The sequence below is a fragment of the Bufo bufo genome, chromosome 2 (assembly GCF_905171765.1).
Source record: "Bufo bufo chromosome 2, aBufBuf1.1, whole genome shotgun sequence".
Taxonomy (NCBI): Eukaryota; Metazoa; Chordata; class Amphibia; order Anura; family Bufonidae; genus Bufo; species Bufo bufo.
The window spans coordinates 746638097-746660807 of record NC_053390.1 but is presented as its reverse complement, the minus strand read 5'-3'; positions in this window follow the sequence as shown (position 1 = coordinate 746660807).

Here is a 22711-nt window from a genome sequence, read left to right as displayed (position 1 = left end):
ACGGACACTGTTATGGGGGGGATCTGTGGATGACGGACACTGTTATGGGGGGGATCTGTGGATGACGGACACTGTTATGGGGGGATCTGTGGATGACGGACACTGTTATGGGGGGGATCTGTGGATGACGGACACTGTTATGGGGGGATCTGTGGATGATGGACACTGTTATGGGGGGATCTGTGGATGACGGACACTGTTATGGGGGGGATCTGTGGATGACGGTCACTGTTATGGGGGGGATCTGTGGATGACGGACACTGTTATAGGGGGATCTGTGGATGACGGGCACTGTTATGGGGGGATCTGTGGATGACGGACACTGTTACAGGGGGATCTGTGGCTGGCACTGTTACAGGGGGGGGTCTGTGGCTGGCACTGTTACAGGGGGGGATCTGTGGCTGGCACTGTTATGGGCTGGGGGGATCTGTGGGTGGCACTGTTATATATGTGCCATCCACAGACCCCCCAGCCCATAACAGTGCCATCCACAGACCCCCCCCAGCCCATAACAGTGACATCCACAGACCCCCCCAGCCCATAACTGTGCCATCCACAGTTCGCCCCCAGCCCATAACAGTGACATCCACAGATCGCCCCCGCCTCCTTCCCCCCCCCCCGCTGCCGCCAGTATACAAATATAAGTTGTTATATTCATTTATTGGTTATTAACCACTTCAGCCCCCAGTGCTTAAACACCCTGAAAGACCAGGCCACTTTTTACACTTCTGACCTACACTACTTTCACCGTTTATTGCTCGGTCATGCAACTTACCACCCAAATGAATTTTACCTACTTTTCTTCTCACTAATAGAGCTTTCATTTGGTGGTATTTCATTGCTGCTGACATTTTTACTTTTTTTGTTATTAATCGAAATTTAACGATTTTTTTGCAAAAAAATGACATTTTTCACTTTCAGTTGTAAAATTTTGCAAAAAAAACGAGATCCATATAGAAATTTTGCTCTAAATTTATAGTTCTACATGTCTTTGATAAAAAAAAAAATGTTTGGGTAAAAAAAAAAATGGTTTGGGTAAAAGTTATAGCGTTTACACACTATGGTACAAAAATGTGAATTTCCGCTTTTTGAAGCAGCTCTGACTTTCTGAGCACCTGTCATGTTTCCTGAGGTTCTACAATGCCCAGACAGTACAAACACCCCACAAATGACCCCATTTCGGAAAGTACACACCCTAAGGTATTCGCTGATGGGCATAGTGAGTTCATAGAACTTTTTATTTTTTGTCACAAGTTAGCGGAAAATGATTTTTTTTTATTTTTTTTTTTCTTACAAAGTCTCATATTCAACTAACTTGTGACAAAAAATAAAAACTTCTATGAACTCACTATGCCCATCACGAAATACCTTGGGGTCTCTTCTTTCCAAAATGGGGTCACTTGTGGGGTAGTTATACTGCCCTGGCATTCTAGGGGCCCAAATGTGTGGTAAGGAGTTTGAAATCAAATTCTGTAAAAAATGACCTGTGAAATCCGAAAGGTGCTCTTTGGAATATGGGCCCCTTTGCCCACCTAGGCTGCAAAAAAGTGTCACACATCTGGTATCTCCGTACTCAGGAGAAGTTGGGGAATGTGTTTTGGGGTGTCTTTTTACATATACCCATGCTGGGTGAGATAAATATCTTGGTCAAATGCCAACTTTGTATAAAAAAATGGGAAAAGTTGTCTTTTGCCAAGATATTTCTCTCACCCAGCATGGGTATATGTAAAATGACACCCCAAAACACATTCCCCACCTTCTCCTGAGTACGGAGATACCAGATGTGTGACACTTTTTTGCAGCCTAGGTGGGCAAATGGGCCCATATTCCAAAGAGCACCTTTCGGATTTCACAGGTCATTTTTTACAGAATTTGATTTCAAACTCCTTACCACACATTTGGGCCCCTAGAATGCCAGGGCAGTATAACTACCCCACAAGTGACCCCATTTTGGAAAGAAGACACCCCAAGGTATTCCGTGAGGGGCATGGCAAGTTCCTAGAATTTTTTATTTTTTGTCACAAGCTAGTGGAAAATGATGATTTTTTTTTTTTTTTTTTTTCATACAAAGTCTCATATTCCACTAACTTGTGACAAAAAATAAAAACTTCCATGAACTCACTATGCCCATCAGCGAATACCTTGGGGTCTCTTCTTTCCAAAATGGGGTCACTTGTGGGGTAGTTATACTGCCCTGGCATTCTAGGGGCCCAAATGTGTGGTAAGGAGTTTGAAATCAAATTCTGTAAAAAATGACCTGTGAAATCCGAAAGGTGCTCTTTGGAATATGGGCCCCTTTGCCCACCTAGGCTGCAAAAAAGTGTCACACATCTGGTATTGCCGTACTCAGGAGAAGGTGGGGAATGTGTTTTGGGGTGTCATTTTACATATACCCATGCTGGGTGAGATAAATATCTTGGCAAAAGACAACTTTTCCCATTTTTTTATACAAAGTTGGCATTTGACCAAGATATTTATCTCACCCAGCATGGGTATATGTAAAATGACACCCCAAAACACATTCCCCACCTTCTCCTGAGTACGGCAATACCAGATGTGTGACAATTTTTTGCAGCCTAGGTGGGCAAAGGGGCCCATATTCCAAAGAGCACCTTTCGGATTTCACAGGTCATTTTTTACAGAATTTGATTTCAAACTCCTTACCACACATTTGGGCCCCTAGAATGCCAGGGCAGTATAACTACCCCACAAGTGACCCCATTTTGGAAAGAAGAGACCCCAAGGTATTCGCTGATGGGCATAGTGAGTTCATGGAAGTTTTTATTTTTTGTCACAAGTTAGTGGAATATGAGACTTTGTATGAAAAAAAAATAAAAATAAAAAATCATCATTTTCCACTAACTTGTGACAAAAAATAAAAAATTCTAGGAACTCGCCATGCCCCTCACGGAATACCTTGTGGTGTCTTCTTTCCAAAATGGGGTCACTTGTGGGGTAGTTATACTGCCCTGGCATTTTCCAGGGGCCCTAATGTGTGGTAAGTAGGTAAATGACCTGTGAAATCCTAAAGGTGCTCTTTGGAATATGGGCCCCTTTGCCAACCTGGGCTGCAAAAAAGTGTCACACATGTGGTATCGCCGTATTCAGGAGAAGTTGGGGAATGTGTTTTGGGGTGTGATTTTACATATACCCTTGCTGGGTGAGAGAAATATCTTGGCAAAAGACAACTTTTCCCATTTTTTTATACAAAGTTGGCATTTGACCAAGATATTTCTCTCACCCAGCATGGGTATATGTAAAATGACACCCCAAAACACATTCCCCAACTTCTCCTGAGTACGGCGATACCAGATGTGTGACACTTTTTTGCAGCCTAGATGCGCAAAGGTGCCCAAATTCCTTTTAGGAGGGCATTTTTAGACATTTGGATACCAGACTTCTTCTCACGCTTTCGGGCCCCTAGAATGCCAGGGCAGTATAAATACCCCACATGTGACCCCATTTTGGAAATAAGACACCCCAAGGTATTCAATGAGGGGCATGGCGAGTTCATAGAAATTTTTTTTTTTTGGCACAAGTTAGCGGAAATTGATATTTTTAATTTTTTTCTCACAAAGTCTCCCGTTCCGCTAACTTGGGACAAAAATTTCAATCTTTCATGGACTCAATATGCCCCTCACGGAATACCTGGGGGTGTCTTCTTTCCGAAATGGGGTCACATGTGGGGTATTTATACTGCCCTGGCATTCTAGGGGCCCTAAAGCGTGAGAAGAAGTCTGGAATATAAATGTCTAAAAAATTTTACGCATTTGGATTCCGTGAGGGGTATGGTGAGTTCATGTGAGATTTTATTTTTTGACACAAGTTAGTGGAATATGAGACTTTGTAAGAAAAAAAAAAAAAAATTCCGCTAACTTGGGCCAAAAAAATGTCTGAATGGAGCCTTACAGAGGGGTGATCAATGACAGGGGGGTGATCAATGACAGGGGTGGTGATCAATGACAGGGGGGGTGATCAATGACAGGGGGGGTAATCAATGACAGGGGGGGTGATCAATGACAGGGGGGGTGATCAGGGAGTCTATATGGGGTGATAACCACAGTCATTGATCATGCCCCTGTAAGGCTTCATTCAGACGTCCGGATGCGTTTTGCGGATCGGATCCATCTATCAGTGCATCCGTAAAAATCATGCGGACATCTGAATGGAGCTTTACAGGGGGGTGATCAGGGAGTCTATATGGGGTGATCACCACAGTCATTGATCATGCCCCTGTAAGGCTTCATTCAGACGTCCGGATGCGTTTTGCGGATCGGATCCATCTATCAGTGCATCCGTAAAAATCATGCGGACATCTGAATGGAGCTTTACAGGGGGGTAATCAATGACAGGGGGGTGATCAGGGAGTCTATATGGGGTGATCACCACAGTCATTGATCATGCCCCTGTAAGGCTTCATTCAGACGTCCGGATGCGTTTTGCGGATCGGATCCATCTATCAGTGCATCCGTAAAAATCATGCGGACATCTGAATGGAGCTTTACAGGGGGGTGATCAGGGAGTCTATATGGGGTGATCACCACAGTCATTGATCATGCCCCTGTAAGGCTTCATTCAGACGTCCGGATGCGTTTTGCGGATCGGATCAATCTATCAGTGCATCCGTAAAAATCATGCGGACATCTGAATAGAGCTTTACAGGGGGGTGATCAGGGAGTCTATATGGGGTGATCACCACAGTCATTGATCATGCCCCTGTAAGGCTTCATTCAGACGTCCGGATGCGTTTTGCGGATCTGATCCATCTATCAGTGCATCCGTAAAAATCATGCGGACATCTGAATGGAGCTTTACAGGGGGGTAATCAATGACAGGGGGGTGATCAGGGAGTCTATATGGGGTGATCACCACAGTCATTGATCATGCTCCTGTAAGGCTTCATTCAGACGTCCGGATGCGTTTTGCGGATCCGATCCATCTATCAGTGCATCCGTAAAAATCATGCGGACATCTGAATGGAGCTTTACAGGGGGGTAATCAATGACAGGGGGGTAATCAATGACAGGGGGGTGATCAGGGAGTCTATATGGGGTGATCACCACAGTCATTGATCACGCCCCTGTAAGGCTTCATTCAGACGTCCGGATGCGTTTTGCGGATCCGATCCATCTATCAGTGGATCCGTAAAAATCATGCGGACGTCTGAATGGAGCTTTACAGGGGGTTGATCAATGACAGTGGGGTAATCAATGACAGGGGGGTGATCAGGGAGTCTATATGGGGTGATCAGGGGTGATCAGGGGCTAATAAGGGGTTAATAAGTGACGGGGGGGGGGGGTGTAGTGTAGTGTAGTGGTGCTTGGTGCTACTTTACTGAGCTACCTGTGTCCTCTGGTGGTCGATCCAAACAAAGGGGACCACCAGAGGACCAGGTAGCAGGTATATTAGACGCTGTTATCAAAACAGCGTCTAATATACCTGTTAGGGGTTAAAAAAAACACATCTCCAGCCTGCCAGCGAACGATCGCCGCTGGCAGGCTGGAGATCAACTCTCTTACCTTCTGTTCCTGTGAGCGCGCGCGCCTGTGTGCGCGCGTTCACAGGAAATCTCGGCCATCGCGAGATGACGCATATATGTGTGACTCTGCGCAGGGCTGCCACCTCCGGAACGCGATCCTGCGTTAGGCGGTCCGGAGGTGGCAGCGCTGCGCAGAGTCACGCATATATGCGTCATCTCGCGATGGCCGAGATTTGGGGGAAGAAAAAGTGCGTCTTATGGGGCAAAAAATACGGTAATCGAAATTTAACGATTTTTTTTGCAAAAAAATGACATTTTTCACTTTCAGTTGTAAAATTTTGCAAAAAAAAAGACATCCATATATTAATTTTTCTCTAACTTTATTGTTCTACATGTCTTTGATTAAAAAAAATGTTTGGGTAAAAAAAGAATGGTTTGGGTAAAAGTTACAGCGTTTACAAACTATGGTACAAAAATGTGAATTTCCGCTTTTTGAAGCAGCTCTGACATTCTGAGCACCTGTCATGTTTCCTGAGGTTCTACAATGGCCAGACAGTATAAACACCCCACAAATGACCCCATTTCGAAAAGTAGACACCCTAAGGTATTCGCTGATGGGCATAGTGAGTTCATTGAACTTTTTATTTTTTGTCACAAGTTAGTGGAAAATTATGATTTTTTCTTTTTCTTTCTTACAAAGTCTCATATTCCACTAACTTGTGACAAAAAATAAAAACTTCTATGAACTCACTATGCCCATCAGCGAATACCTTGGGGTGTCTTCTTTCCAAAATGGGGTCACTTGTGGGGTAGTTATACTGCCTGGCATTCTAGGGGCCCAAATGTGTGGTAAGTAGTTTGAAATCAAAATCTGTAAAAAATGGCCGGTGAAATCCGAAATGTGCTCTTTGGAATGTGGCCCCCTTTGCCCACCTAGGCTGCAAAAAAGTGTCACACATCTGGTATCGCCATACTCAGGAGAAGTTGGGCAATGTGTTTTGGGGTGTCATTTTACATATACCCATGCTGGGTGAGATAAATATCTCGGCAAAAGACAACTTTTCCCATTTTTTTATACAAAGTTGGAATTTGACCAAGATATTTATCTCACCCAGCATGGGTATATGTAAAATGACACCCCAAAACACATTCTCCAACTTCTCCTGAGTACGGCGATACCACATGTGTGACACTTTTTTGCAGCCTAGATGCGCAAAGGTGCCCAAATTCCTTTTAGGTGGGCATTTTTAGACATTTGGATCCCAGACTTCTTCTCACGCTTTAGGGCCCCTAAAAAGCCAGGGCAGTATAAATACCCCACAAATGACCACATTTTGGAAAGAAGACACCCCAAGGTATTCAATGAGGGGCATGGCGAGTTCATAGAAAAAAAAAAATTTGGCACAAGTTAGCGAAAATTGATTTTTTTGTTTTTTTTCTCACAAAGTCTCCCTTTCCGCTAACTTAAGACAAAAATTTCTATCTTTCATGGACTCAATATGTCCCTCAGCGAATACCTTGGGGTGTCTTCTTTCCAAAATGGGGTCATTTGTGGGGTGTTTGTACTGCCCTGGCATTTGAGGGTCTCCGCAATCATTACATGTATGGGCAGCATTAGGAGTTTCTGCTATTCTCCTTATATTGAGCATACGGGTAATGAGATTTTTTTTTTTTTGTTCAGCCTAAGGGCTGAAAGAAAAAATGAACGGCCCAGATTTCTTCATTCGCATCGATCAATGTGGATGAAAAAATCTCTGCCAAAAAAAAAGGAGGGGAAAGGCGTCTGCAAGGACATAGGAGCTCCGCCCAACATCCATACCCACTTAGCCCGTATGCCCTGGCAAACCAGATTTCTCCATTCATATCAATCGATGTGGATGAATAAATCATTGCCGGGATTTTTTTTATTTTTTTATATATACAAAGTGTTTGCCAAAGTATATGAACACCGCCACCTCCTCAGCTCATATGCCTCGGCAAACGTATCTTTTACTGCAGAGGAGAAATCTCGTCTTGCAGCGCCGCATACACCGACTTGTGTGTAATCTGACAGCAGCGCAATGCTTCTGTCAGAATGCACATCAGTGCTGCAGCTAGTCGATCGGCTGGTCCACCTGGAAGTTAAAAAAAAAAAATAAACAGGCCGTAACGCAATACATTTTATTAACTTTATAATAACTTTTGAACAGAACATATAAACTTTTTTTAACTTTTTGAACTGAAAGTTAACTTTTTTGCTTACTGGTGTTTTTTTTTTTTTTTTTTACCTTTTATAGGACAAACCTCTCCTTCCCCATGGGACAATGTGCAAAGCGCAAATCGCCCAAAGATGTGGCGAAGTACATTATGCACTTTATCCCAGGTGAAAGGAGAGGTTTGCTGCAGCTGTGAGTAAAAGGGCCCTAATAGCCCTGTGTGCCTGTCCTGTGAGATGCAATCCCTATGCTAAGTGTACCTGTGTGTGGTACTTCCGGAAACACTCTCCAAAGCATAGGGCAGGGTGGTCAGGACAGTCAGGACAGAAATATCGGGTGTCACGCCTTATTCCACTCCTGCTACAGACACGACATCTTTTTCGGGGTGACGGTTGGGTTGAGGTACCAGGAACGACACTGGGGAAATGTCGCTCGTGTAGACGGCTAACTACACTGGTGGTTGGGGCCACGGAACCTCCTGTATACAGGAGGTTCTCGATGATCTCTTCCTGAAATTTGAGGAAGGATCGTGTTCTCCCAGCCTTTCTGTAGAGAACAAAACTATTATATGCAGCCAATTGAATTAAATATACAGACACCTTCTTATACCAGCGTCTGGTGCGTCGGAAAACTAAATACGGAGCCAACATCTGGTCATTCAGGTCCACCCCTCCCATGAGCGCATTATAGTCGTGGACTGAGAGGGGCTTTTCAATGACATGGGTTGCTCGCTCAATTTGGATTGTAGTGTCTGCGTGAATGGAGGAGAGCATCTAAACGTCACGCTTGTCTCTTCATTTCACCGCGAGCAGTTCTTCGTTACACAAGGCAGCCCTCTCCCCCCTTGCAAGATGGGTGGTAACGAGCCATTGGGGGAAGCCCACGCGACTAGTTCGCGTGGTGCCACAGCAGCCAATCTGTTCTAGGAACAAATGCCTGAAGAGGGGCACACTTGTGTAGAAATTGTCCACATAAAGATGGTACCCCTTGCCAAATAAGGGTGACACCAAGTCCCAGACTGTCTTCCCACTGCTCTTCAGCGCAACCGACCGGCTCCAGGGTCTGATCTTTTCCCTCATAGATCCAAAATTTGTGGGTATTGCCTGTGGCCCTTTCACAGAGCTTATACAATTTGACCCCATACCGGGCGCGCTTGCTTGGGATGTATTGTTTGAAGCCAAGGCGCCCGGTAAAATGTATTAAGGAATCGTCTACGCAGATGTTTTGCTCTGGGGTATACAAATCTGAAAATTTCTGGTTGAAGTGGTCTATGAGGGGCCGAATTTTGTGGAGCCAAAAGCTGGGTGGCCTCTGGGACGGGAGGTGGTGTTGTCGCTAAAGTGCAGGAAACGCAAGATGGCCTCAAATCGTGCCCTGGACATAGCAGCAGAGAACATGGGCATGTGATGAATCGGGTTCGTGGACCAATATGACCGCGATTCATGCTTTTTGGTAAGACCCATGTTGAGGAGAAGGCCCAGAAAAATTTTAATTTCGGAAACTTGGACTGGTTTCCACCGGAAAGGCTGGACATAAAAGCTTCCCGGATTGGCGGATATAAATTGAGTGGCATACCGGTTTGTTTCTGCCACGACTAAGTCCAAGAGCTCCGCAGTCAAGAACAGCTCAAAAAATCCCAGGGCCGAACCGATCTGAGCTGTCTCAACCCGAACTCCAGACTGGGCGGTGAAAGGGGGAACTACAGGTGCGGCTGAAGTTGGTGACTGCCAATCAGGATTTGCCAGCACCTCAGGGACTCTAGGGGCTCTACGGGCTTGTCTGTGTGGTGGCTGCGACGGGGTAACTACTACACGTGCCACCGTACCAGCTTCAACTGCCCTTCTGGTGCTCGCCACTTCACCATGTTGTACGGCAGTGCTGGTACTAGGTCCAGGGAGGGCTGCGCTGCTGGTGTATGCCTCACCATGTGATCCGACAGCGCCAGCCCCACTCTGCTGCTCTTGAAGCGGATCCTGCGCAACCTGTGGTCTAGCGACACGGGGCCGGGTACGCCTGGTTCTATCAGGGACCTCAACCTCCTCGTCCGTACTTTGGGTCAGAGTGCCACTGCTTTCTACAGGTTCATATTCTGACCCGCTAGATTCGTCAGATGAGGGTTCCCATTCCTCATCCAACTGGGTCAGGATCCTGTAGGCCTCTTCAGAAGAATACCCCCTGTTTGACATTTTGGACTACTAAATTTAGGGGTATTCCCTGAGACTACCCAAGAAAAAAAGCAAACCTGTCTTACAAAGGGGAGGCTAGCGAAGTACCGGAGGCCGCTGCGGTTGATAAAAAATATCAAAACTGATTTTTTTATCGCCGCAGCACTTGGAAAGTGATTGGGCAGTGATCAAAAAAATATATATTTTTTGTCACTGCGGCGGGGCGGGCGTGGGTGAACGCACGTGTGGGCGACCGATAAGGCCTGATCAGGCAAACACTGCGTTTTGGGTGGAGGGCGAACTAAGGTGACACTAATACTATTATAGATCTGACTGTGATCAGTTTTGATCACTTACAGATACTATAAAAGTACAAATGCTGATTAGCGATACGCTAATCAGCGAATCAGTGACTGCGGTGCGGTGGGCTGGACGCTAACTGACGCTAAACTACCTAACCAAGGGGCCTAAACAATCCTAAAACCTAACAGTCAATACCAGTGAAAAAAAAACTTTTTGATCACTTTTTTCCTTTCACTAGGTGATTGACAGGGGCGATCAAGGGGTGATCAAGGGGTTAATTCGGGTGATGGTGGTTGATCTGGGGCTAAGTGTGGTGTTGGTGGGTACTCACAGTGATCTCTGCTCCTCTGCTGGAACCAACCGACGAAAAGGACCAGCAGAGGAGCAGACAAGCCATTTAACACATCATATTTACTAATATAATATGTTAGATGGCTTGTGATTTGATTTTTTGAAAATCGCCAGCCTGCCAGCCACGATCATTGGCTGGCAGGCTGGTGACGAAATACTCTTCTAACTTTTGCCGGCCCGCGATACGCATGCGCGGGCTGGCTTTGAGCGAAATCTCGCGTCTCGCGAGATGACGCGTATATGCGTGACTGTGCGCCGGGCTGCCGCCTCCGGAACGCGATCCTGCAATAGGCGGTCCGAAGGTGGTTAAAAAATGGTTTTGAAAATTTTGTTGAAAATTTTAAAAAATGCTTCGAAACCTCTAAGCCTTCTAACATCCTAAAATTTTTTTATTACATTTACAAAATGAAACAGGTTGTTAGATCCACTCCAGATTTCTTATTTCACTCAATTATGGAGGATTTTGGGTATAAAAAGGGGCTTATTTCTTTCTGCGGGCTACCACTGAGGAAGGGGCTAGGAAAAGAGCCCGAAACGCGTCTGGTTTCAAAACGTCTGGTTTCAGCTGATGGACGTCCTGATTCTAACGATTTGAATCGACCCCTTTTCACCCTGATGGACTCTTATGGCACATAGCGAACATTTAAACCATTTAAACCCTTGAAGTGAGAGAGCTGTAATCAAAACTTCTCTACCAAAGAATCTCTACACGGAGGGCTACATCATTCACACTGCACCTGCTGAACTGCTACAAACAGGTACCGCCAAATCTGACTCCATCAGCCACGTGGGACGCCACCGTGCGCTATAGTCAGACGGTATTTTGCAAGAGTTAGTGTGTATTTCGTTTGGCCATACAGGGAATATCGACTGAATATTATATAATCGATAGAATAACTACAAGCTTATATCGGATTTCAGTCTGGACATTCATTCGAAAATTTATTTTCATATTTATTCGAATATTTATCTTCACACAGTCGAAAATTTATTCTCATAGTGTCGAATAATCCAATATCGATTCTCTTGTTTCTTCCAATCAGGGCATATCCCTTTTATCCAAGTTGCATATATTATTCTTTTGTATACCACCGCAATTTAAGCATTTATGCTCTTTATCTGAACAATTTTAATTTTAATATTATATTTTTAATGTGTATTTTTATTGTGTATTTTGTTCTATTGTTATTTTGTTTGTAGATCTATATATTGGTGTAATAAATCTAATAATTTTTGAATAGTCTTTGTGTGGTCCATTGGGAGAGTGCTCCTCTCTACATACATTATTAATCCCTTTGACTGGGTGAGTCATTAGGCTTAGCAGCACCCACTCATAGTTAAAGGCGATAGAGAGCCACCATACTCTTTATATTATATTTACAAAATGATGCCAACATAAAGTAGATATATGGGGAATGTAAAGTAATACATTTTTTATGAGGTATCACTTTCTGCAAATTGCAAATTTTTCACAAATTTCATAAATTTGGGACTTTTTCATAAATAAATGTAAAATATATTGACTCAAATTTATGACTTTCATGAAGTACTGTATAATGTGTACGAGAAAACAATCTCAGAATGACTATGATAAGTAAAAGTGTCCCAAAGTTATTACCACATAAATTACCACACATGTCAAATTTGCAAAAATTGGCCTGGGATTTAAGGTTTAAAGTGGCTCGGTACTGAAGGAGTTAAAGAGGTTGCCTGGATTTTTATGTTTTTAGATTCTCCTTGCAGGACCTGTGGATTCAAGCATCCTTATCTGCTCTCTGCCACTTGGTTCTGGCTGTTTTGGTCTGCTGTGCTCCAGTCTTGCCATGTAAACGTCTGCCATGGCTGGGTGTTGTGTGCACCGCTGCAGTCAATAATTGACTGCAGCATTGACATGTCTCCCAGACAGCACATCACTGGATCATGTGCCCCTTGAAGGACTTGTTACCGCTGAGGCCAATCATTAGCTGTGGCTGTGCAAGTGACCTCCATCTGTGCCATAAGTTTACTCAGGCAGTAGGTCAGTGGAAAAAAGGAGCTGGAACCAAGAGGTTGTGAGCAGGTAAGTATGCTTCAGTCAATAGGTCTATTGGATAAAGAAAATAATTAAAAAACGTATAAAAAGGGCAACATTTTTATGGGGTTTGTACCATATCAGTTGGGGGGGATAATGTTTCAGCTGATGTTTCTTTTGAATAGTTTCACATGGGAGTAATCTGGAAACATTTTAGGGTCCATCTTATAGCTGCAATGACCACTACATTTCTACTCCACTGAACTTAGATAATTGTAGATCTATGATCTGCTGTATTCTCAGTTCACAACTGTGTGAAATCTGTATGTGAACATATTGCCATGTTAGACTGACCATTCTTGTTTTTTTTCTCACAGGTTCCTCATTTTACTGCATTGCCATTGTTTCCGATTGTAATGCAAAATTATTTAGAATGGTAACTTACTGAATAAATAAAGGTGATTATTATTTTTTATTATGAGAATCTTTTGGGAAAAATGTGTAATTTATATGAGATTTGACAATAACCAAGCACATGTTATATTGAATAGAAACAATGATAATTAAAAATATGTTTCTGCTTCCATATTCTTTAAAATGAAATCATTTAATCAATTACACATATTTTATTTAGTACATTAAATATTGTCTGCTAGTCTGGAAAAATAAATAGAGCAGAAATACGTGAGACCTTCTGTTATTTTAATTTTTTTTTGTGATTATGATTGAACATTAAGTATAATGTAATTAATTCCAGAAAGAGTTTTTATAGTATAGATAGATAGAGATGTCCTTGCGGTTCGCCCGGCAGACATTTTGAGGCGAACTTTGTGCATTCACGATTCGCTGAACAAGCGAACATATGGTGAGGTTTGCATGCGCCATATTCTTTTGCAATGCCCAGAACTTTGACCCATGACACATCCATCAGGTGGGACAGGACAGCCAATTAAGACGTTTCAGCACATGGACATACCCCCACCCTATAACAGAACCCGATCTGGCAGCCATTTTACATTCTGTGTTTTGGAGAGGTTGCTTTGTGGAGCAGGGACAGACTGTTAGGGACACTAAACGCTAGCTAATAGGGCCACAAATGTTCTTTTAAGGATTGGTATAGGTGTGATATATTTCTAACATAGAAAGTATATTATAGTGCATTTGTATTGTGCAGCAGTTGTGTGCGGTTCTGCTGCGATACCTCAGCTATATAGAGGGACAAACGCTATTAGAATAACTAATTGCAACTGGTGTGATATACCTGTTGCCCCCCAAAAAAACTGATTGAGGGGTGTGATATACCGATAATAAACTTTCTAACATAGAAAGTATATAGTGCATTTGTATTGTGCAGCTGTTGTGTGCGGTTCTGCTGCGATACCGCAGGTATATAGAGGGACAAGCACTATTGGAACAACTATTTGCAAAGGGTGTGATATACCTGTTGCCCCCAAAAAAACTGATTGAGGGGTGCAATATACCTGCTTCCACAAAATACTGATTGAGGGGTGCGATATACCTGCTTCCACAAAATATTGATCATGTGGTTTGATATAATTGCTTCCACAAAATAATGATTGAGGGGTGCGATATACCTGCATACACCAAATATTGATTAAGGGGTTCTATATACCTGCTTCCACGAAATACTGATTAAGGGGATTGATATACCTGCTTTCACCAAATAATGATTGAGGCCTGCAATATACCTGTTTCTGCACAATGCTGATTAAGGGGTTTGCTATACCTGCTTCCACAAAACACTGTTTAAGAGTTTTAATATACCTGCTTCCACCAAATATTGATTAAGGGTAGAGATGGCCTTGCGGTTCGCCTGGCGGTCGTTTCACGGGGCGAACTTTGCTAATTCGCGATTCACCGAACAGGCAAACATATGGCGATGTCCGCTGGCGACATATTCTTTTGCATTGTGCCGAACTTTGACCCATGACACATCCATCAAGTGGGACAGGACTGCCGATCGAGACGTTTCAGCACATGGACACACCCCCTACCCTATAAATAAACCAGATCTGGCCGCCATTTTATATTCAGTCTTTTGCCAGTGTAGGGAAAAGTTGCTGTGTGGAGCAGGGACAGACTGTTAGAAAGACCAAACGCTAGCAGTTAAGGCCACAAAAGTCCTTTCAAGGGCTGGTCTAGGTGTGCTATAGATAGGTGTGACATACTGAGGGGTGGGATATACTTATAAAATACGTTCTAACATACAGTAGAAAGTACACTCACCTAAAGAATTATTAGGAACACCTGTTCTATTTCTCATTAATGCAATTATCTAGTCAACCAATCACATGGCAGTTGCTTCAATGCATTTAGGGGTGTGGTCCTGGTCAAGACAATCTCCTGAACTCCAAACTGAATGTCAGAATGGGAAAGAAAGGTGATTTAAGCAATTTTGAGTGTGGCATGGTTGTTGGTGCCAGACGGGCCACCCTGAGTATTTCACAATTTGCTCAGTTACTGGGATTTTCATGCACAACCATTTCTAGGGTTTACAAAGAATGGTGTGAAAAGGGAAAAACATCCAGTATGCAGCAGTCCTGTGGGCAAAAATGCCTTGTGGATGCTAGAGGTCAGAGGAGAATGGGCCGACTGATTCAAGCTGATAGAAGAGCAACGTTGACTGAAATAACCACTCGTTACAACCGAGGTATGCAGCAAAGCATTTGTGAAGCCACAACACGCACAACCTTGAGGCGTATGGGCTACAACAGCAGAAGATCCCACCGGGTACCACTCATCTCCACTACAAATAGGTAAAAGAGGCTACAATTTGCACGGGCTCACCAAAATTGGACTGTTGAAGACTGGAAAAAAGTTGCCTGGTCTGATGAGTCTCGATTTCTGTTGAGACATTCAAATGGTAGAGTCCGAATTTGACGTAAAAAGAATGAGAACATGTATCCATCCTCTGATGGCTACTTCCAGCAGGATAATGCACCATGTCACAAAGCTCGAATCATTTCAAATTGCTTTTTTGAACATGACAATGAGTTCACTGTACTAAAATGGCCCCCACAGTCACCAGATCTCAACCCAATAGAGCATCTTTGGGATGTGGTGGAACGGGAGCTTCGTGCCCTGGATGTGCATCCCTCAAATCTCCATCAACTGCAAGATGCTATCCTATCAATATGGGCCAACATTTCTAAAGAATGCCATCAGCACTTTGTTGAATCAATGCCACATAGAATCAAGGCAGTTCTGAAGGAAAAAGAGGGTCCAACACCGTATTAGTATGGTGTTCCTAATAATTCTTTAGGTGAGTATATATATATATATATATATATATATATACAGTACAGACCAAAAGTTTGGACACACCTTCTCATTCAAAGAGTTTTCTTTATTTTCATGACTATGAAGGCATCAAAACTATGAATTAACACATGTGGAATTATATACATAACAAACAAGTGTGAAACAACTGAAAATATGTCATATTCTAGGTTCTTCAAAGTAGCCACCTTTTGCTTTGATTACTGCTTTGCACACTCTTGGCATTCTCTTGATGAGCTTCAAGAGGTAGTCCCCTGAAATGGTCTTCCAACAGTCTTGAAGGAGTTCCCAGAGATGCTTAGCACTTGTTGACCCTTTTGCCGTCACTCTGCGGTCCAGCTCACCCCAAACCATCTTGATTGGGTTCAGGTCCAGTGACTGTGGAGGCCAGGTCATCTGGCGCAGCGCCCATCACTCTCCTTCATGGTCAAATAGCCCTTACTTTCAAAGTTTTCCCAATTTTTCGGCTGACTGACTGACCTTCATTTCTTAAAGTAATGATGGCCACTAGTTTTTCTTTACTTAGCTGCTTTTTTCTTGCCATAATACAAATTCTAGCAGTCTATTCAGTAGGACTATCATCTGTGTATCCACCTGACTTCTCCTCAACACAACTGATGGTCCCAACCCCATTTATAAGGCAAGAAATCCCACTTATTAAACCTGACAGGGCACACCTGTGAAGTGAAAACCATTTCAGGGGACTACCTCTTGAAGCTCATCAAGAGAATGCCAAGAGTGTGCAAAGCAGTAATCAAAGCAAAAGGTGGCTACTTTGAAGAACTTAGAATATGATATATTTTCAGTTGTTTCACACTTGTTTGTTATGTATATAATTCCACATGTGTTAATTCATAGTTTTGATGCCTTCAGTGTGAATCTACAATTTTCATAGTCATGAAAATAAAGAAAACTCTTTGAATGAGAAGGTGTGTCCAAACTTTTGGTCTGTACTGTATATATATATATATATACACACACACACACACATGTTTATTATGTGAGTGTATGTACTGTATATGTTGTGGGGATTTGCTCTGGTAGTTAGGATTAGCGGGTGCAGAACAGAGGCAAAGTACAAGTTCTTGGTTCAAAACATTAGTGTTTATTCACACGTGAAAGCAAAACAGAAACGCAAGTTGCTTGGTGATCATTCACACGCATGAAAAGTTCATATACAAAACAGTGACCTTTTCCCCTGGGTGTTACTTCACACCCTGTTGGAAGTTCTGCCTTGTCAAGTCCACAGGCAGGCGTTAGGCGGCCTGTTCGCCCTCACAGGGGTCTGAGCCCTCCAGCCTGGCTCAAGTCACAGATCCCAACACAGCCCTCAGATCACAGCACACAGACCTCCTGAGCTCCACTGTTAGACGGAGGTAATCCTCTCCACCTGGCAGTGCTGGCTAGTTTTTATGCCTGGTAAAACCCAGCCTGGAACATGGGGAGCAGTCACCCACCCAGCACTTTGACTACTCCCAGTAAGAGCCATCCCGTATCAGCTATTATAGCCATACTAAGTATCAAGGTGTTAAACAGCAACTGCTGCTGACACATACCAAGGCCAGGAACATCAGTGACACGTACCTATCATCCACGATGATTTGTGTACCTTCTTACAATGTGTATATATAGGTGTGTGTGTGTGTGTGTGTGTGTGAGAGAGACACAAATATATGAGATATTATATATAAATATATATATATTGTAGCCATGCTTGCACAGTAGCCATGCTTTGGTAGCAGCAGCAAAGCCTCTACATCTGGTGCAGACGTCAGATTGACAGGGTGAGATGTCTGGCACTGTCAACCAAGCTAGAGGGGGGAGCCTGCTGAGCAGCAGGAGAGACCATTGTTGCACAAGAAGTCTGGTGTACTGAAATATACTGCAAAGCATTGAAAGTGTTAATATCATTGTATTTAGTATATTATACAACAAAAAAATCATTTAAGGTTGTATAGGGATTGGGAGGTCCCATGAGGCTAGTCAGGGCTGGCTCCACCCTTCCTCTCTAGGAGGAAGATTCTGCAGGTAATGGCTGACTGCTGAGGTGTGAACACCACAGAGCAGCAAGGAGCAGCTCCTATAGTGAGATTCTATTCCCCCTTCAGCCCACAAGCAACTTATGTGCTAGCCTCCCAGAAGGTAAAAGATCTACAGAAGGTTTAGCTGACAGAAAGGGATTGCGGACTTTGGCAAATAAGTTAATCAGCACTAATCTGGCTACAGCCTCCTCTGTAACATTGTAAGCTACAAACTGCCCACCATAGCCAAAAGACAGGAGGGCCCCCTGTTCATAGACTGTATTCCTCTGAGGATACTGTGAATATCGTATGTGGTACACATCTTTTCTTCCGTTCCACAACCCCACAAAACAAATAAAACCCTATTGAAGTCTATGGGTAAAGACGCAGAATAAATGTACGTGATTACTGTATTAATACTGGAATTGTCTGACAGTGTAGACAGGCTGAATGCGATCGATAGACCTCTTCTTGTTGCCGGTGCCCCATCTTCCCACTCTTGCTGTCTGTCTGCCTACCATCACGTTGTGTACTGCTGCTGCACCGGCCTGCATCATGCCATTAAAGACACTTGCCAACCATCACATTCTTTACAGCTGCTGTTGCGGCCTCCAGCTTGGGGAGGGGAAAAAAATCATAAAAATTAACAAAAAGAGGTACGTTTTCCTAAAAATGATGGGGGTCATTTATTAAGAGCGGTGTTTTAGACGACTGTCTTAATAACACTAGTGCTAGCGGTAGATCCACAAAACTTATGTAGAGTCGCCGGCCTCTACATAACTTTAGCAAATCCAGCACCGGTCTAAATGTAAGCCAGCTTTTTTGGACCGGGCCGTGGAAGATTGTTAGCCGGGCCACGGCGATCAGGGCAGTCTTTAACTCTGTACTAATGAAGCGCTTCCATTATGGAAACGCTTCATTAGTATAGAAGGACCAGGGAGCGGTGAAGGATCTCTACTCACCACTTCCTGGTCCTCGGTTCGGCTATCGGCTGTGCATGGCTGCGCACAGCGTGAGGTCTGTCTGTGACCTCACGCTGTGCGCCGCTATACACAGCCAGCTGACAGCAGAATGAAGAATGAAGAGGATCGCGATGGTGACCAGGAGCAGGAGAGGTAAGTGTTTTTTTTATTTTATTTTATTTGCACTGCGGGCTGATGGCTGACCTGGGGGACATGGGGCTGACATGAGGGGCTAATGGGGGGCTTATGGCTGACATGAGGGGCTAATGGGGGGCTAATGGGGGCTTATGGCTGACATGAAGGGCTAATGGGGGGCTTATGGCTGACATGAGGGGCTAATGGGGAGCTTATGGCTGACATGAGGGGCTAATGGGGGGCTAATGGGGGCTTATGGCTGACATGAAGGGCTAATGGGGGGCTTATGGCTGAAATGAGGGGCTAATGGGGGGCTTATGGCTGACATGAGGGGCTGATGGGGGCTTATGGCTGACATGAGGGGCTAATGGGGGGCTTATGGCTGACATGAAGGGCTAATGGGGGGCTTATGGCTGACATGAGGGGCTAATGGGGCTTATGGCTGACATGAGGGGCTAATGGGGGGCTTATGGCTGACATGAGGGGCTAATGGGGGCTTATGGCTGACATGAGGGGCTAATGAAGGGGCTCATGGCTGACATGAGGGGCTAATGGGGGGCTCATGGCTGACATTGGGGGGTTTTATGGCTGACATTGGGGGGTTTATGGCTGACATTGGGGGCTGATAGATGGCTAAAGGTTTGGGGGTTGATCTGAGCCATTGGGGGTCTAATCTGAGGTCTGATTAACATTGGGGCTCTGTCTGCTGGTCTGACCTGAGGTGTAATGAAAAATATTTTTTTCTTATTGTTCTTCTCTAAAACTAGGTGCATCTTATAGGGCGAAAAATACGGTACAGTGCAGCAGAGACCAGTGCAGCAGAGACCAGTGCAGCAGAGACCATAGTCAGTTTATATAGTCATTATATAGTGTTATATATTTTAATATGCACCTTGTGTTTTGTTATGCGCGTGAATCAGTCAGACCCGCCCACCCCCTAAGCCCCGCCCCCAGAACTCCCGCCCCCTTCCCCCCATCCGATCCCTGGGAAAATTGTCTTGCATGAAACAGGTCCTTGGTGCAAAAAAGGTTGGGGACCACTGATTTAGACCATTTTCTACTACTAAAACAGGCATCAGAATTTTTAAATGAAATGGGTATGCTGGGCCGTCCCCTTCCCTGCCCATGCCACGCCCACTTTTTTAGATCTGGCGTGAGCAGGAAAATGTTGCAGATTGCAGTGCAAATAACCTTTGTGCCGCAATCTGCATGCCTAATATAGGCATATTTCTGATCATAAATGAGCCCCTATGAGTCCTGAGAGGCTAGAGGTGGTTATACACCAACTTTCATGGAAATTAGAGCAACTTTGGTCCGACCCAAATAATTTGGGTCTGAACCAATATTTTTCAAAAATCTGGTGAACCAGACCCAAAACGAATTTTGACTGGTTCGCTCATCTCTAGTTTGGATATATCCGGATGGTGGAGAATAAATTCAGAAGACAAAGTCTGCTTAAGTGACTGAAAACTAAGACTCAGCTTCCAGTATCCTTTACTGTGCTTCACGCCCCTCCTGGTAACAAGTGGGGAATAAATTGTCGATGATAATTGGAGAAATCCAAGAACCATTGATTCTTAGTCTTGAGGTTGAGTGCACAGTACGAACATGCCTATGGTGTGTAGGCAGGTCATAAGAGAAGATTAGAATGTCATCCAGATATACCATATAACAGATATTAAGTAGGTCACAGAAAACATCATTAACAAACTCATGAAAGCCCTGACTACACAGTCCAAAGGGCATAATGAGTCTTCCACACATTACTCTCTCTTATCTAGATCAAGTTGTATGCCCGCCAAATGAACACTCTAGCATACAGAATCAAAGAGCTCAAGTATTAGGGGCAGTGTGTACTTTTTCACAATGATTTTATTCAGACCAATGTAATTAATATATGGGCGAAAGGGAATTATACTTTTTCTAAAGAATGAAGAATCCAGCTCAAGATAGAGAGGAAAACTTCTGGATGAAACCTTTTTTCAAGTTTCTCTTTGATAAAATCAGAAATGGCATGAAGTCCCACCTGAAGGTTCATGGGCCCAATGGCATACTGAATGTATTTCAAGAGAGGCACTCCACTGACAGACTCTACCACCAAAGATTTCTCCAGGCACACATTAGATATTTGGTACTGTGTTACCAAGACTTGATGCAGGATGTTATCTGTAGGAATGAGCGAACCCGAACTGTATAGCTCGGGTTCGTACCGAATTTTGGGGTGTCCGTGACAAGGACCCGAACATTTTCGTAAAAGTCCGTGTTCGGGTTCGGTGTTCGGCGCTTTCTTGGCGCTTTTTGAAAGGCTGCAAAGCAGCCAATCAACAAGCGTCATACTACTTGCCCCAAGAGGCCATCACAGCCTTGCCTACTATTGGCATGGCTGTGATTGGCCAGTGCAGCATGTGACCCAGCCTCTATATAAGCTTGGGTCACGTTGCGCTGCACGTCACTCTGCTGATTGAAGCATAGGGAGAGGTTGCAGCTGCGACGTTAGGGCGAGATTAGGCAGTGATTAACTCCTCCAAAAGACTTCATTCTGTGATCGATCTGCAGCTGTGGATCATTGAAGTGCTAGTATTGACTTGCTCACTTTTTTGAGGCTGCCCAGAGCGTTTTTAGATCACTTTTTTTCTGGGGTGATCGGCGGCCATTTTGTGACTTGTGGTGCGCCAGCACAAGCTATCACCAAGTGTATTTAACCATCAATAGTGTGGTTATTTTGTGCTATATCCTACATCAGCTGCAGGCTGAGCCTGTGTCACTGAAGTGCATTTAACCATCAACAGTCTGGTTATTTTTTGGCCATATACTACATCAGCTGCAGGCTGAGCCTGTGTCACCGAAGTGCATTTAACCATCAACAGTCTGATTATTTTTTGGCCATATACTACATCTGGTGCAGGCTGAGCCTGTGTCACCCAAGTGCATTTAACCATCAACAGTGTGGTTATTTTTTGGCCATATACTACATCAGGGGCAAGTTGAGCCTGTCACCCAGCGCCTAAAAAATAGATCTGACATTTCTATTCAACCAAATCTGTACTGTTTTAGCTGGTCAAGTTATTTGTAGTGATGGTAAAAGCACTTTTTTTTTTCTGGGTTGAAAAACTATTCCCAAATTTGCCATTCTCAAAATAACTAGTTTCGGGTATTTGAGGCCTACTTGAAATCAATCCCAAAAAGGATATCTTACATTGAAGGTACTGATAGTGTCATTCAGAAAAACCTAAGACACACTTGCTACCGTGCAGATAGAAGTCTAATTCTGTGATTAAACCTATACCTGTCACACAGCGCAAAAAAAAAACAGGCCTGACATTTCTATTCAACCAAATCTGTACTGTTTTTTTTTTTGCGCTGTGTGACAGGTATAGGTTTAATCACAGAATTAGACTTCTATCTGCACGGTAGCAAGTGTGTCTTAGGTTTTTCTGAATGACACTATCAGCACCTAATATGTAAGATATCCTTTTTGGGATAGATTTCAAGTACTGTTTTAGCTGGTCAAGTTATTTGTAGTGACCGTAAAAGCACACTTTTTGTTCTGGGTTGAAAAACTATTCCCAAATTTGCCATTCTCCAAATAACTAGTTTCTGGTATTTGAGGCCTACTTGAAATCTATCCCAAAAAGGATATCTTACATTGAAGGTACTGATAGTGTCATTCAGAAAAACCTAAGACACACGCTACCATGCAGATAGAAGTCTGATTCTGAGATTAAACCTATACCTGTCACACAGTGCAAAAAAAAACAGGTCTCACATTTCTATTCAAGCAAATCTGTA